At 50.9% G+C, this 17,307-nt stretch overlaps 1 protein-coding gene and 1 long non-coding RNA gene across 3 annotated transcripts in view; one reads left to right on the forward strand and one right to left on the reverse strand.

Annotated features, from left to right (window-relative positions):
* SMPD3 (sphingomyelin phosphodiesterase 3) overlaps positions 1 to 17,307 on the forward strand; it is an 83,744-nt gene that overhangs the window by 37,171 nt on the left and 29,266 nt on the right. The window lies entirely within an intron of this gene.
* LOC112391743 (uncharacterized) lies at positions 6,922 to 15,139 on the reverse strand. Of its 2 annotated transcripts, none has more exons than XR_003001556.1 (3): positions 14,890 to 15,139; positions 9,573 to 9,780; positions 6,922 to 7,156 (listed from the first exon to the last, which is right to left on the reverse strand). It is a non-coding gene; the product is annotated as an uncharacterized LOC112391743 (long non-coding RNA). The 2 variants fall into 2 exon arrangements; XR_003001557.1 differs by lacking the exon at positions 6,922 to 7,156 and adding an exon at positions 7,409 to 7,535.

Genomic DNA, 17,307 nt, shown 5'->3' on the forward strand with positions numbered 1-17,307 from the left:
AGCACCCATGGAGCAGCCACAGTGTCTAATACTAACACCCGCCCTCGTGGGGCATTTGTGTGTCCAGCTCTGGGCTGCGGACCTTCTGGGGACAGCACTTGATTCGCAGCCCTCGGGGGACAGGCGGAACAATCAGAGATCCCCACTTCTCACACGGGGTCAGACAGGCCGTGAGGCTTGCCCGATGGGCGATAAGCTCAGCGTCCTCTCCTGAGGGTGTAAAACTTGCATCGAGGGAGTGAGAGCTTGGGGGACAGAGCTCCTTCAGCCTACAGGGCAGGATAATCAGCCCAGGAATCACAGCCGTAGGAGCACGTGCTCCGAGCCAGGCACTGCGATGAGACTTCGAGTTGCCTTTCACCTCAGGACACCCTGATCTGGTGTTACTGAGCTACTATTCCAACCCTCACTTCAGAGATGTGGAAAACTGAGTCTCAGAGAGGGAACCTGATTAACACAGAGCCCCCATGCCGTCGTGCCCAGACTAGCGCTCCTGCTGCTTCCCAGCTCCTCACTTCAGACACAACTGCGCCCAACACAGACCTAGTGTGGGAGGACGTGAGGGACCCACACAGCCTGCCTCTGCCACACGTGATGTCTTGTGTGCAATGCATCCCCCCTCCTGGGGACTTGACGTCCAGGCCACTGCGCTCTGCCCTCACTGCACTGCCCCGCCCCCCCTCAGCAGCCTCCACAAGACCCTGCCCCCCTGAGCCCAGGGCTCCATCTCTCAAGAAAGGCATTCTCTGCAGGGCCAAAATGAGCCCTCTAGGGACATTTCAAAGAAAAGCGTGAAATACAAAGGCTCTGTAGAGAAGCACAGGAATCTGCACTAAGCGAGGATAAAAGGCAGCTGCAAACCAGCTGGTAAAATGCAGTGCCTGCTCGAATCCCACCCTAAAGCCTGCTGGGAGGACAGCTAGAGACAGGTCAGCATTGTCACTGAGGGTCCCTCCCCCACCTACCCACTAGCAGGGCCCTATGAGACCCGACACAGCCCGCAGAGCCCCGCAGTGAGTGCGCCATCAGAAGGGCCATGACAGAGCCTTCTAAAAAGAAGTCCAGGACTTCCCCGGTGGCGCGGTGGTTAAGAATCCACCCGCCAGTGCAGGGGACAGGGGTTCTAGCCCTAATCCGGGAAGATCCCACATGATGCAGAGCAACTAAGCCCGTGCGCCACAACTACTGAGCCTGCGCTCTAGAGCCCATGCTCTGCAACAAGAGAAGCCACCGCAATGAGAAGCCCGTGCACCAGTAGCCCCCACTCGCCACAACTAGAGGAAGCCCATGCGCAGCAATGAAGACCCAATGCAGCCAAAAATAAATAAATAAATTTAAAATAAATAAATAAAAAGAAGTCCAACATCACAACAGTACCCATTCATCCAACACATCATAACTGCCCACCTGCCCCTGGGCAGGTCCAATCCAGGAGTTCTCCACAGTGAAAACCGGCAGATTTGATCATTGCCGGTTGAGAGTAATGAAAATGCTCCCACTAAGTTGCTTCCACTAATAGGGCTTGGCATTTTATGGTGCTTCTCCCATCTTTAGTTTGTGAGCTATTAGCATACAACTCTAACTGAATGGCTACTAGGAGCTGGCAGACACCCCGGGGTGCTGGGACTGTGTTCTTGCCCTCCTGGGGTCTCAACCCAGGGGAGACAGAGCCATGGTTGAGTTATTTATGTGCAAAATGTACCAGGCACTGGTACAGAGACATAGGACACGGCCTCTTCCCAAGGATGGGCCAGACACGCCAAATGCCTGGGTCCTGGTCACGGCCTTGGCTGGCTCAACAAATCACAAATTGTGATTTATTCATCAATAAACTGATCGCAACAAAGCCAGCCCAGGTTCACCCACCCAGATCTCAGTGAACGTGTCTGCCACTGTTGCCTAAGCTTTGGCTCTCACAAAACAATTTCGATATCCATCTTTTCTTTTCTAAATATTTAAAAAATCTCTCCTCCATTTTCCTAGGAGTTTCCTCTGCCTCTCTTGCTGTTATAAATTCACAAATAATTAAATACTCATGAATTGACACGCTTTGTCCTAAATGTAACTGAACCTACATAACTGATTGTTTTCCCTTTTCACCTTGGATTCCAGGAAGCTCCAGACTAAATTTAGATCTTGATCACAGAAGAAAGGTTAGTCGTTGTAGTTACAAATTTTGTATTCTCTTTTCTGACTGGGTTTTAATTTCCCATTTCTATTTTAATAACCTCACTGTCATATCTTTTGCTATACGCCTCCAAAATCCTTTTTTTGATAAGAGGAGGAGAATAAATGAAGTCAATTTTTTAAAAGGCATACTCTCCAGGAATTCTTTCAAGAGGTTATTGATCATTGAAATTATCTTTTTCTGAGGAAGATGGCTTTAATTTATGCCTATAAGCAGGGTTCTCTGCGCTTCCAGGATGCTGTCTCAGATGTGAATTTTGCAAATTGATGGAGACAGTTCTCATTGCCTACGTTCTGTTTTCCCTAAATGCCTTTAGCAACCTGTGTGTGAATCAATGCATCTCACCAAGCTACATTTATGATTAAGCAATAATTATAACGTGCCTGGACCTGTACCTCAAATGTTCACCTCAAGTCAAAATGTGTGTCCCCTTTAATCTTTTCCTGATCAAGCTTCTGCCTCATGTCTGGCCCCCACACCCCATTCTCCTTGGGAAGCAATCAGAAGACCACATTAATGAACAAACAGGCTGGAACACCCATCTGATTTTAGAAGATGCCCTCAGGGCTTCCCTGGTGGCGCAGTGGTTAAGAATCCGCCTGCCATTGCAGGGGACATGGGTTCAATCCCTGGTCTGGGAAGATCCCACATGCCGTGGAGCAACTAAGCCCCTGCGCCACAACTACTGAGCCTGTGCTCTAGAGCCTGCACTCTAGAGCCCGTGCTCGGCAACAAGAAAAGCCACTGCAATGAGAAGCCCCGCACACCGCGATGAAGAGTAGCCCCCCGCTCTCTGCAACTAGAGAGCCCGCGCACAGCAACAAAGACCCAACACAGCCAAAAAAAAAAAAATAAATAAATTAAAAAAAAAAAAAAAAAAAGATGCCCTCAGGCAAACATTAAATCCTGTCTCCACCTCCCTGCCCCCCATGCCCCCCCATGCCCTGTTGTGCTGCTGTGAGCGACTTTCATTCCTAACAGCTGATTCTGTTCAGCAAATGTTTGTAAATGTCGGTGGTGAGTCTCCTCCACGCTACAGTGAGCTTCCGCCCCCTGCAACTGTGTTTTCTGAGGCTTTTGTGTCTCCTAATGGTGCCTGGAACATTTTGAACATGATAAGGAACTCAAATAAGATGAACAATAAGCGTCCCCAACCAGCTAGAGCTTTCAACAAGGCCCTTAATGAAAACACTGAACCGCATCGACATCTGATAAAGGCAAACATCTGGAGATGCCAGTGGCAGATGCCCGATTCTGCTGAGGCTGATGAATGGGCACTGAGTTATCTGGGGCTCAGCAGCGTCACTCAGCTGGGCCTGCTGCGACTTCGACGACAGGCTGCCCCCTTCCCAGGACACAATCCCGCCTGGAGGGAGTTGGGAATGATTGCTTGTCCATTCACCAGCCTAAGCCATGCCAGCTGACCACCACCATGGGTCTGTTGCCCTGTCCGTACGGAAGAGAAGGGCCAGGTTAAATTTATTTTCTCTTTCACTTTTCCATTTCACAGAAATATCATATTTTCTAGACGAAGGTGTTAATTATACCATAGGCACCATCAAATGGCACTAAGTGATAACTAAATGTTCAGGAGGTTGACATGTATATTGTTTCAAGTAGCTCTGTGAGTCATTATCTAATTTAGATAAACGGCAAAATAGTGGTATCATAATAGCCCCCTTTTATTCTGGTTTACGCCTCATTGTCTCTGGGTGTAGAATAAGAAGTGAATCACCAGACAGGCCCCATGGGAAAAATGGCAGGCCGGCTAAGAGCATAGGCTCCAGCATTAGACCCACGGGGCTCGAAAACCCAGCCCTGCTGCTGACCAAGGGCAAAAGCTGTGACCGCTGAGGGCTTCTCGGAGGGGATCAGGGTTGAGTACAGAATGGGGTAAACCCCTTGACACTGTGTCCAGCATAAAGAATGGGCTCCACCTGTGTTAGCTGTTGTTAAGTCTTGGGTTGAGGGCAGAGGGATGTCTCTGGGTTTCCACTCTCAGGGGTGAGGGGCATGTGCCCACATGAGCCTCCAAACTGTACCCAGCGAGAAGGGGGCGTGAACCGAGGGTTTTACTGTGAAAGGGCAGCCCCTGACGTGTGCCATCCTGCAGCTGAGCTGGCATCTCTCCAGGGCCCGAGCCATGTTTACTTACATTTCTGAAAGAGGAAGAGGGCTTTCAGCCTAACATGTTTTACTCCAAGTCACCATTTTCTTCTGCGTGTAGCTTGGCTCTTCGTGATGGGAGAGGAACATCAGGCCTCCCAGACAGAATGATTCTGTGCATCTCCTTTCATGAAGGCCGGCCAGGCAGCCAGCAGAGTCTTGGAAACCATGAAGTCCTGGCCAGTAGGACAGAAGCTACAGGGCAGCCATGAGTCCCAAGGATGTGACCCCAAACCTTTATCAAAACACCTGCCTTGGGGGAAGAAACCCAACTGTCCCCACTCATAGTGCCTCAGAAATAGGTCTCCACCAAAAGCTACAGATTCCATAAATAAGTTAAAAATCAAATTATCAGAAGAGGAAAATCCCATTTTCCAAGAGTTACCAAATGTCTGGGTAAGAGCCAGGGTGTACCCCAGCCTGGCCTACAGGGCCTGGCAAGTCCGGACACATGTGACTAGGGTTACAGAGGCTGCCCCACTTCTGGTGTCATCAAGAACAAGGTCTCCCACAGAGTGTGCCAAGTCACTGGAGTGGCCCCGCCAAGTACCAGTGCCTTTTCGTTTCCAATTTGGGCAGAAAGCTTTCTTTTCTATGTTCTATTCTTAGAAACAGTGTTTCAGGCTGTCGTGATAGCCCCTGATTCTGCACTGGGCTGGGCCACAAACAGTCTCTGGGGGCTGGAGCCTCAGTGACAGGTGGGCCAGGGACACAGGTGACTTCCCTCCTGCTCCCTGAGGGACCCTGACTCATCCTGCAGTCCTGCTACTAAAGGTTTCCCACCAGACCCTCCTCATCTACCAGCACTGCACACCCACCCTTGCGTTTGCTAAGCTGTGGTCACAGGGACTCCAGGAGAAAACACAGAAACCAGGCCAGGGGTGTGATGCTGCCCCTCATCCCAGCCACGCCACAGCCTCACCGGGAGGACTGGTGCTCCCTGCAGTATAAAGCTCACGGGCTTTCTGACAGCTGTTCGAGGGCCTTGGTGCCTTTAGTCACAGGCATTCTGTAAAAAGGGGAAGCTTCTCTCCTCCGTTGTAGGAGGATCCAGTGGTGTATCCCTCAGGGTGCTGGCCAAGCCTCAGGGTTGAAGTGAGCCAGGGTAAATTATCCTGCAGGCGATCAAACATCAGCAAATCCATCCTAATTCACATCATTTAAAACTTTTGTTTTCCATAAAGGATTAAGCCAGGAAAGAATTTAATCACACCAAATCCACTTCCAAAATGGTTACAGATCCCATGATCAAGAGTAATGATTAGGGGTTTCCCTGGTGGCGCAGTGGTTAAGAATCTGCCTGCCAATGCAGGGGACATGGGTTCGATCCCTGGTCCGGGAAGATTCCACATGCCACGGAGCAACTAAGCCCGTGTGTCACAACTACTGGGCCCACGCTCTAGAGCATGGGAGGCACAACTACTGAAGCCCGCGCGCCTAGAGCCCGTGCTCTGCAACAAGAGAAGCCACCTCAATGAGAATCCTGCGCACCACAATGAAGAGTAGCCCCTGCTCAACGCAACTAGGGAAAGCCCGCGCGCAGCAACGAAGACCCAATGCAGTCAAAAATAAATAAATTTATTTTTTTTAAAAAAAGGGGGCTTCCCTGGTGGCGCAGTGGTTGGTTGACAGTCCGCCTGCCGATGCAGGGGACACGGGTTCGTGCCCCGGTCCGAGAAGATCCCACATGCCGCGGAGCGGCTGGGCCCACAAGCCATGGCCGCTGAGCCTGCACGTCCAGAGCCTGTGCTCCGCAACGTGAGAGGCCACAACAGTGAGAGGCCCGCGTACCGCAAAAAAAAAAAGAGTAGCCCCTGCTCGCTGAAACTAGAGAAAGCCCACACGCAGCAACTAAGACCCAATGCAACCAAAAAATTTAAAAATAATAATAATAATAAGAGCAAAGCTAAATAAATGTCTTAAAAAAAAAAAAAAAAGAGGCAAGACTAGCTCCTCATCAATCCAGAAACAAAGCCTCCTCACCAGCAAGTCAACAGAGTGGGCCTCAGTCCCAATGAGCCATTCTTGCCCTTCTCAGCATCTTCCTGGAAGCCTCCTAACTCAGCACACACTGGCTTCCCAGGGGAATGATGTGCCAACTTGGGGGTGCGTTCTGGACTGAGATACCAGCAGGAGAGGCTCTGACCAGCCATTGCCTTAAACCCTCAGTCACAGTCCCCACCAGGCTGTACAACCAATCAGACCATTAGAAGAACGCCCCACGCCTTCCACCACCAGCATAAACGTGTCTTCTGACCTCACGTGGACCCTGCCGTGTGGGGCTCCCACCGCTGGTGCCAAGACGAAAAGCCCAACTGAGTCATGATTCTGGCCTAAAGCTTACCCTCAGATGATGACAAATGTACTGCCAGGATCAATCCCAGGCTCACAGCCCTTAGCACATGGATGCAGTCCCCTTCCCGGGGCTGGTATATCTCACATCACCCCCATTTTATGGGGGAGACAAGCTGAGGGTGCTGTATCACTCAGGGCTCAGTCAGAGGCAGAATCATGCAAGCATGATGGCATAAGGAAATTATTATAGGAGTCAGACCTTACCAATTGTGAGAGGAGCTGGAGAAGCAACAGTCCAACAGAGAGACTTGATGGACCAGAGGTAGGTCACTAGCTGGCCGTGGTGTGGGTGAGGGCGTGTTGGAGCTTTGCAGAGAGGTCTGGAAGGCAGGCCCGTGCAGTGAAGGGAGGCTGGGGTAGGAGTCTGCGGAACGTTGTTGGCTCTTAGTGGCCACCACCTCCATGAATTTGCAGAGAAGGGTCTGGGATCTCTGTTGGTCAGCTGGGCTGGCAGTCGAGAAAGAACCGGGGACAAAAATTTCAATCCAATCTGAAAGTAACAGATCCAATTTGGCCTATGTGACTCCCAAACCACCAGTTAGAAGAGAAATTCTCTCCCACTCAGAGCTGGTCAGAAGTTTTCCATGTCCATGAGCTCAGTGGCTGAGAGTTTTATGATCCTCAGGCACAGAAGGGGAAGGAAGGGCCAGCCGCACTTACTGGTTGATCTCCCAGCTTCGGTTTTGAACAGGGCAGTGTTCCAGGTGTCTAGGTACTTTTGTCAGGACTTGAAAGATGTGACCATGGCAGGATGAGGCTGCCGGTGTGCACGTGGCCAGTCTGAAAGTTGCCCGCATCTATGTCTGGGACACATGACTGTGTGTACCTATAATGTATAGTACTGAAAATGTTTGTCTCTTCCACTTAAATTTTTCTTAAAGCTGTCAGAAAGTACTGGTTGGTTCTTCTTGTCTGAGTCTAATCCAGCCATCACTGTTGTCTAACTCACTGGACCAGCTTCTATATCTTGATAAATGTTGACAGAGCCACTACATTGAATTAGCAGCTGCTTATATCTGATTTACCCTGTAACAGGGTTAGGTCCATTTCCTGGGATGTGGCAGAAGGGCCCGATGGTCACCAAGATGATCCATAATTGCCTCTTAAAATTGCAGCCCAAATGGGTCACGCCAACAGGTCCCTCAACTAAGGGGGGACACCCAAGCAGAGCTGGGAAACACTGGACAAGAAGCACCATGGCTGCCAGTACCTCCATAAAGCCCTTGACCCAGGACCACATCACCCCTGATGCTTCTGTTTGAGGGTGGCCCCTTCCAGAGGCCACTTGCCAAAGGCAAGAAATGAGACCAGGAGGCTCTGTGACAGGATAGATTGAGAAGAGCTTTGGTTTCAGAATCACATGGACCTGGGTTCAAATCACAGCTCCTCCACTGTGATCTTGGGCAGCACGCTTTACTTCTCTGGGCCTCAGTTTCCTCATCTGTAAAATGGTAATGACAACAGTAGCCACCCTGATATGGTGTAGAATGGGGAGGTGTGATGATGTCAGGAACTCAGTGTAAGCCCCATGGAGCCGAGGGATTCGGGGTATCATGGGTGTCACTGATGTGACCGTGTCTGTCGCCAGGCACTCTTCTCTGGACATGGGCACTATAGAAGCAATGTCGATACCTGGCAGCTGGCCAAGTCCTCTAATCAGTGAAGACAGGGAACTTGGCGGTCTGAGCAAGAAGCAGCTGACTGGGCTCTGAGTCACCCAGGAGAAATGGGGACCACCACCCTCCCCCCATATTGCAGTCAGCTACATCTGGGGGAGCCTGGGCCTGGAGGGTCCTAGTATGTGGGTGTCCCCAAATGAAATGGATGGCACTTAGCTCTTCTGGAACCCCATGGGACTAGAAGGGGTCCCCTCCACTCCCACTCCCCTCCATCCCACATAGCAGCTGTGCTGGGGGGAAGGAAGGCGGAGGCCACCACTGTTGTCCTGTTTACATGCAAAGCCTGTGAAGACCAGGGACCAGTCCTCAAAAATGAAGTGAGGTGGTAACAGATGTGCAGTGGAGCATCAGGCCACGGGGCAGTGGCAGCTGGATGGTAGCTCCTCCCACCTCACCTGCCTCCACTGCCCGCCGCACCTCCACCCTGAACCCAGAGCAGGAGCCCACCTAGTAGGAGAGGCCAGAAGTCCCCACCTGGGCAAAGCCAGGCCTCACCCTTCAGCCCAGCCAGGCCTGATTTTGAATCCTGAAGTGACCTCCCCCCACCCACACACAGAGGGACCGTTTTCTTCCTTCAGTGTTTGAATGAGAGGCCAAGAGCCCGAGGAAGCTCAGGGAGAAGCTCCTCGGCCCAAGGAGGCCTGGGGGATCTGTTCTCTTTTTTCTGAGCCAACAGCTACAGGCTCAGTGTTTAAAAATGTTTGAATCAACAGAGGAACTGTTTATCAATATTTAAAAAAAGAAATGTAATTAGAGGTTGGCAACCCCCCAGGGCTCCAGGCCATAGATGTCAAAGGCTTCCTTGACCTGGAGCCGGGCGGAGGGGTTGTGGGGAGACAGGGTGGAAAGCAACGGCAGACACGGGCTGCTCTGCCATAAACCCCACTGGGCAGGGCTCCCTGCTGAGGCTCGTGAAAGCCTCCGTGGCCAATGAAATGGCATTTCACATGCATCCACGTTTTCCTTTCCTAGGTGGTTTTTCTTTCTAAACTTGGGAATACAGACATTCTATTTTAAGAACATTAATTACTGTCCAATTTTAATGTAACTAATGCGAACAAAAAAATCCAACCTTGAACCAAGGAAAGGAAACAATTTATGGGGTGATTTTGTGTTCACATCCCTCAAGATTGCCTGAGAACATTTGTCTAATGCATTTATTTCTGGTCAAGAGAAGTGAATACCTGACTTTTTGGTGGTTTCTGGAGAACGAGGTGAGGGCTGGCCACATCTGCCTCAGAGATGCCAGCTCGGTCCACCTCAGGCCAGGATGCCTCCTCGGGCCTCAGAGAGGTAGTGTCAGGAACGTAAAAATAGAGAGGGATTCGGCAGCCGCCTTGACACACGGTTTTCTCATCCCAGGGACTGCCACGTAGGGCCCTCCTGTTCCAGCTATTCTAAGTGAAACAGAAAAAAAGTACGACTATCTGAGACCTAAATAAAAACAGTGCTATATCTTAGCTACTTTTTTTTCCTGCTTTCTTCCGCCTTCTCCCAAGTGCTCTTTCTGGCTCCGCTTTCCTCACCAAGCCAAAAATGGGATACGTCTCAAGGTTCTGTCCTTGACCCCTTTTTTCCCTCCACCTGCCTTCCTTGAAAACGGACGTCCACAGCTGTGGCTGCAGTTTGGGGTCCACGTGGCCACAGCCCTGCACGTTCCAGGCACGGCCCGCCTCTTGGACAGCCCCTCTCCCAGTATGAAGCCCCAACATCCTGGAACCAGATTTGGCATCTCCCTCTGGAGGGTCACATTTGGGGTATGTTGTCCCTCCTGGTCATCAGTCCCCATGGCTCTGTCTGTATGCAGGTGGCCAGGTCCCAGCCCCTAGCCCCTCCAGAGCTCACCTCTGAGGCAGGGCTGGGAGCACCGGGTGCTGCCTGCAGGAGGCCCTCATACTGACCGCCGGGGAGATCGGGAAGGCTTCCCTGAGGAAGACTTTTCCGCTGAGGCCTGAAGCTGAGGAGCAGCCAGCCAGCCAAGGCAGGGGGGTTCCAGCATGAGGGGACAGAGTGAGGAAAGACCCTGCCTGAGAGGGACCAGGACCATGGAGGAAACAGAAGGGCTCTGGAGGTACAAGCAGAGGAGGAGAAAACTGGCAAAGAGTGAGACGTGACACGGTGGTGGGCTCAGGGCATGGATTTTATTCTGGGGGCAATGAAAGAGTTTTAAGCTTGGAAGGCACTCGGGTTTGCACGCAGAAAGATCACTTTGGCTTCTGTGCGAGAACAGATGGTGGGGGCCAGGCTGAAGGACCAGGTGAGAGACAATGAGCTTGGCCAGCGTGTCCTCACAGCACCTGCCCGGCCCCACAATGATAGCTCTACCCGGTTCCTGCGGGTTCATACCTTCCAAGCCTCACCAGCATTCTGTCCAGAGCAACAGCTCTTGGACCAATCCACACTCTGGTGCTAAGGACAAATAGTGGCAGCATCCACCTCAAGTCCCTCTGGGACAGGAGGGTGGCAGCAGAGAGAGGGGAGGGTGGTGGCTACAAGCCTTCCCAGACCCCTAGGGTGTTCCTCCCTGGTCTGTGGGTGCCTCCTGAGCATTAGGCAGCCCTGGAGGGTCAAAACACTAGCCAGGAGGGGGCCATCGATAAGCCTTCCCCAGAGTCTGGGCTCTGCCACTCTCTAGCCGTGTGACTCAGACAAGTCACTTACCCTCCCCGAGCCTCAGTTTCCCTCTCTGAGTATGGGAACAATAACACCCAAACCTTCCCAGCTGTTCAGAGAATTAAACAAGAGGTTCTGCATGCAACATCCTTAGCGCAGTTTCTGGCACGCAGCGGGTGCCCCCAAAAAGGTTGATGATGATGATGATGGTAGTGATCTCAGCCAGCTGCAAGTGCTACCACCAACACACATGAGTTCACAGAGGTCTTTTAACATTTAAGGCTAAATGTTTGCCTATCTCCCTTTATATAAGGCAGCCTAACGGATGCACTAGTTCAAACAATTAGGAGCAGTTTTCTCACAGCTCCTGCTGTGCCAACTGGTATGTACAGAGGGAACTGAACCTTTTGGTGACTGACTTTCTGGTCTGGCTAGAAACCATTTTATTAATTCAGCCAAGGTTCCTTGAGTGCCTCTCAGGGACTGGGATCCATGCTCTGCACTCGGGGGGCTCTGGGCTGCTAGTACAAAGCCCGGTGGGTGTTCAGTTGAAGGGAGGGTCTTGACAGCTGCAGAGCTGAGACTTAGAGGCTGGGTGCCAGGTAGATGGACTGGGGAGGGTGTTCCAGACACAGGGGACAGCATGTGCAAAGGCACGGAGGCGTGAAAGAGCATGGCATGTTCCAGGAAAGACGAAAGCTAGAGGTTGAGGCCATCACAATGAATCACTGGGAGGAAGAAAAAGGCAGACGTGAGGCTGAGGAAGGGGGGCCCCATCACCAAGGGCCCCCAAGCCAGGCAAGGTAGGGGGATTTGTTCTGTGCACAGAGACAGATCTGAGATGCTGGGCAAGGGCAGGATGAACTCAGACTGCTTGTGGTGGGGATCATGGGCTTGGACACAGAGCATGATGGAAGGGGCCACACCCAGGCTTACTGGCTGTGCCACCATGCGGGCAAGAAATGAGGAGGCCTGAGGGGAAATGACAGCCAGAGAAGGGGGGCAGCAGGGACTGGAAATGGACCGCAGAGCTGGGAGGGACTGGCTCTGGACAGGACATGTCGAGGGTGAGGAAGAGGCCAAGGACAGAGGCTGCCCACCCGACTGAAGGGGCCGGGGCTGCCAGGGCTGGGAGCTGGAGCAGAGAGGGCAGGGTGGTCCCTGGGGACAGGACTCTGACTCCTGCCTTCCCTCCACTGTTTTCAATCTCCTCTCTGTCTTTCTCTCTTCTTTAAGTGCCACCAACAGGAAACCAAATACTTTTTTGTTTTGAATTTTTGAATTTTGTTTATTTTTTTATACAGCAGCTTCTTATTAGTTACCTATTTTATACGTATTAGTGTATATACGTCAATCCCAATCTCCCATTTCATCCCACCAGGAAACCAAATACTTTTTAATTGTTTAATATATTTCCTTGTTTTTACTCTAAAAAAAATGAGCAAGTGGAATGTTTTCTATTTCCTCCTCAAACAGAAAAGCAAAATTACCTATACATGAGTATTCATGTGCATGAATCTCTCAATTTTTATTTTCCCTGGATGTATTTAAAAAAAAAAAAAGGCATTTCAGGCACCAGGGTGAGATTTGGCAACATCATTTGGTGCCCAGCTGGCCCTGGGTGCCCTCCACCCCACCACAAGAGAGACTCAGGCTGGCGGCCACGACTGAGCTCATCACTCAAGGGCTTGAGTGAGACCCTGACATGACAGCTCTTTACCTGTAGGATCTGCAAATCTTCCCTCAAAGCCAGAGGGCACGTTCTTAAACCCCGGGACGATGACATTTTGATAAAGTTTTTTTTTTTTTTAAAAAAAACGATTTCACTTTGCAAGACAAACAGCTTAATAAAATAGAATCTTTTTTGGTAACCACCCATACACCAATCAATCTGTCACTCGGAAAACTTTCCTGAGACATGTGAAATGAGGCCACTCTGGTGTTCTATGGGAAGAGAGAGCCCCCCAGGAAGCCTTCTTCTCACCCAGATGACACCTGCCACCCCAAAACAGGGAAACAATCTGATTCAGAGCACAGGAAATACACGGCTAATTAGTTGCTCAATCAATACTGACTTTTGGAAGACGAGCATGAGGCAACTGTTCCAGTGTTTACAGGCAGCCACCCACACATCCACATCATGAGTGTATCTCACCTCTTGTTTCCTTTCAATTCCATCCCTATTGGGAACAAAACACAAAAGCCGTTCCCACCCTGGGGGCCTGCACAGTGAGCTGCACCATGTGGCCCGTTCTGTGCTGCAGCCATTCAAATAAGAACTCAAAGGGTCAACACCAACAAAAATCAAACGGACAGGTTTCAGTCATAAAGCACATCTCCTCTGTGCCCATTTGAGGCTACCGTCAGAATCAAGACCCTCCCTTCACTCACTCCATCTTCCCATCTCTGCTTGGCTGCTTCGTGTTTTTTCCACCTTTATTTTCCCTTAGCCCTAATTCTCTCACTGCTTTAAAAAAAGTCATATTATATTGTACATAGAACACAGTTTAAGTCATCTTGAATTGTTTTTAGAACAAGATGGAATAAATCTCAGTTAATCAGAATCTCCCTCAAAGCAGCTCTAACTGCAGAATTCTCCTGAGTTAACCTTGGAAGGGAAGCAGGTGCCACAGTGTTAGATACTAAGCAGCAGTGTCTGAACACAGTAGGCCCTCAAGGAACGTCAATTAATTTGTTTCTAGATGATGGAATCTGCAAAGCCTCAGGAGCAAGTAAGGTGAACTGAGTAGTAACTACGCTGAAAGAAATAAATGACCAAAATACTACTAACAGGAACAGAACAGAACAACAACAACAAAAAATGGCTGTAATTCCATGACTATAAAAGAATGGAAAAACATCTGGATGTAGTAGTTTGCCTAACTGAAACAACAGAACAAAGGAATCAGTGATGTTGAGGATAAAATAAAACATCCAACCAGAAATGGAGACACAGAAAACAAACAAAGGTGCAAATAACTGAGCTGGAAAATGGGAAATGGGGTCGCAGCCCAAAAATAGGACAGAGAGAGATGGATGGGATGAGGCATACGATGAGGAAAACATCCGGAAAGAAATAATACAAGAAAAGTTTCCAGAGATGAAAAAACAGCTCAGCCTAGAACTAAAGTATACACACTGTGCCTTTCAAGTTTGACTCTCAGGGAAAGAAATAAACATTTGCTAGTTCAATTTTTGAATGATAAATTATCTGGCAAGCCAAAATGAAGGGAGATAGGTTCTTTTGAAATTAGAATGACAAGAGAGCTGACATCATGAGAGTAAAGATAAACCTCAGGAAAAAACATGCAATTCTAACCACACATGTGTATTCTAACCACAGTTATGCTCCTAAACAAGACCTGCTCTGTACAAGTAGAAAGAAACAAACTCCTCTCACCAGCCATTCCTAGTAGTTATTCTAGGATACTTCTGCATCCCCCACTAAGGTCCCAACCAAATGCACAGACTAGCCAGCTCAACTTGCCTGTCCAGCCATGCCTCTTCCCTTACCTTGGTGCTGGGGTTCTAGGGGTAACTCCTTCACCAGAGTTCAGTCAAGACCCTTCCCAAGGCCAGCAGTTGCTCCCCACACTCACCTCAAGGGGCTTCTGCCAACCCAACTTAGTCTCAGGTCTACATGAAGTCTGACCCTGACACTCAGCTGAAGGGCTGTGTGACTTTATGTTACCAAACCTCTCTGGGCTTGAGCTTTGTTGAACGTAACCTGACTCCAGCATCATCATGTGGGTAAACAAACCAACCTTCTAGGCGCTAGGCCCTTTGCAAACGTTATTTATGGACCTATAAAGTCAGTGTTATTATCCTCATTACAAGAAAGTAGAAACTGAGGCTTGGTGAGATGCCCTGCTTGAGGCCACTACTTACTGGTCTAGGGAGCAGGTCCATCCAACTCCACAGCTGGTTCTGCTCTCCAGGCTGTGTCTCAGGACAGGTAGAGGCATCCAGGAACCCAGACCAAGCTCTGTGCGTCTGGGCATGTGGTCTCACTTGGAGCTGCACGTCCATCAGGGGTCATCCCAGGTGATGGTCTGTGGTCTGTGGGCCTGTGGGCTTGAGGCTCATGGTGGATAAGCAGGCAGGCGCGTGTTTAGGACCACTGCTGGCTCGGCGGACACTGCCTTTCTGTGCTGGGTAAATGGCCCACTTTCCATGCCCACCCCCCCAGGCCCGCCCTAACCCCCTCCCACTGCCTATTTAAGCAACAGGCCCCAGCTCCACTGGCCCCAGACACCGCCAGCTTCCAGAGCTAGGAGAGCAGTGCTGCAGGCCTCGCTCACTCGGGATCAAAGGTCCTTCTGTTTCACCATTTCCTACTGGTGCGTTTTGAATGATGATGCTGAGCTGGGTTATAGTGGGAGCTGATTCTGCTCGCCTGGGAGTGTACTGAGATGTATAACTGGCAGAGGGAGGCTCTGATTGAATTTTTCCCATTTCTAATCCCTGACTTGATGTGGTCTTATTTTCAAAGAGGGAGAAAGGCTGTAGTTTGTTGAAGGACAGAGGAGAGTGTATTTCAAAACAAGGTCTGGCTCAGAATATCAATGATCTGACATGTTTTTCTTGTCTTTTGAGAAGAGGAAAAGTCCTGTAATCTCAAGGTTGCAGAGATTCCATTTCCCCTCAGGAACCCCTCCCTAAATAGTTACTTCCTGTCATTTAATTTTATTTTGAAAAAACACACAGGGGATTTTTCAGAAGAGTTTGGGAGGGGAGAGAGGCTATGCAGCTTGCGGGCGATAGTTAGGGGAATATCTGAGGACAAAGACACCCTCCTTGGCAAATCTCTCATCGAGAGATGAGGTGTGAGCTCCTCACTGCTCTGGGAGAGCGCGGTGGGAGCTGAGAGCCGCAAAGGTTGGGATGGCTCCTTTGTGTCCACTTTCAGATGTCTGTCAGCCTGTGGTCTAGGGACAGGGTGAAGGCGGCTTACTGAGGGTGAGGAGGCAGGCGTCCCAGGCACAGGGGACAGAACACCCTCTAACGTCTTGGCAGGTTGGACTCCCCAGGCCATGGGTGGGGAAGGATGCCTGCCAAGTGCTTAACTCAGAGGAAATAAGCCAGGGTGTCCCCATAAAAACAAGGGCCCCCTCGTGTAGAGCATGTAGAGCAAGGACCTAGGGGCTCAGGCTTCCTTCTTCCCGCTCTGATCTGGTAACATCCAGTACCTGTGCTCACTTGGTCCTGGCCATAGCCATCCAAGATCCTGTAGAGAACCCCAGTGTTACGGGGGAGGGGGCATCTGAGGCTCAAAAGTTAAATGACTTGCCCAAGACCTTTCAGCTGACTAGAACCCTTGTCTCACTGGAGCTTTTCTAATGGATTTCTAATCAGGAGGGCGCCAACTGTTTCCCAAGTGAGAAGACACTCCTTCCAGCTCCTCTGCAACATCTTTGGCTTGAGGGCAGAGGGCTTGGGACTCAAATTTCAGATTTTTCTTAAACAGTTTGGGTGATTTGCAAAATAAGTGTATATACAGGACAGGGTCTGGTCCAGAGGGGCCCTGGGGAGTAACGGTTGCCTTGCCTGCGATGTGCGGGTGGTAAGAGGGCTCTGGGCCGGGCAGCAGAACTGGCTTGAAAAGGTGTAAAGCCAACGAGCTCCGCGCAGGGTTGCGCGGGGTGCGGGCTGAACTTCCTGGGCCGAAATCCAAGAGGCCGGGCCAAAAGCCAGGGATTCGGCTACAAATTCGGGGGCGTGACTTGGGACTGGAAGGAGGGACTAAAGAGCCAGGACTTTGCCCGAGGCCAGGGGGCGTGGCCATAGAGCTGCCCAGGGCCAGGTTTCAGGAGGCGGGGCCGAGAGAGTCGAGGCCAGGTAGTGCCTGAGGCCCAGGGCCCAGGGGCCGCGCGACCAGAAAATCGGGGTGGATCCAACACCTGAGGCCGGGGCGGGGCTACAAGAGTGGGGCGGTGCCAGAGAGTCAGCCGGGCCTAAGAACCCCTACTAGGGAGTGAGTGTCTGGGCCCGCTGATCCTCCGACTGGGTCAACAAGGAATGCCAGGAGCCGGTGGCTTCGTGTCCAAAGGTCTCCGCTCACACGAGCGCCCTCCCAAACGCCCCCCTCCGAAGACCCCATTGGGTTCACGAAGCGTCCCCGCTGAGCCTTTCCTCTGCCTGTCTACTCCTTATCTGCGGCCAAGCGGCTTCCTCCCTGTGCCCCACCCTCGTCCCAGTAGCCACTGTCCCTCTTTCCGGGTCTGGGTTCAGTTCTCCCCCACCCTCAGGTGTCTTTGTGAGGCTGAGATTACACAAAGCTCCTGGGGAGAACTCTGATTGTTTTGG

The sequence above is a fragment of the Neophocaena asiaeorientalis genome, unplaced genomic scaffold, assembly GCF_003031525.2.
Source record: "Neophocaena asiaeorientalis asiaeorientalis breed wild unplaced genomic scaffold, Neophocaena_asiaeorientalis_V1.1 scaffold90, whole genome shotgun sequence".
Taxonomy (NCBI): domain Eukaryota; kingdom Metazoa; phylum Chordata; class Mammalia; order Artiodactyla; family Phocoenidae; genus Neophocaena; species Neophocaena asiaeorientalis.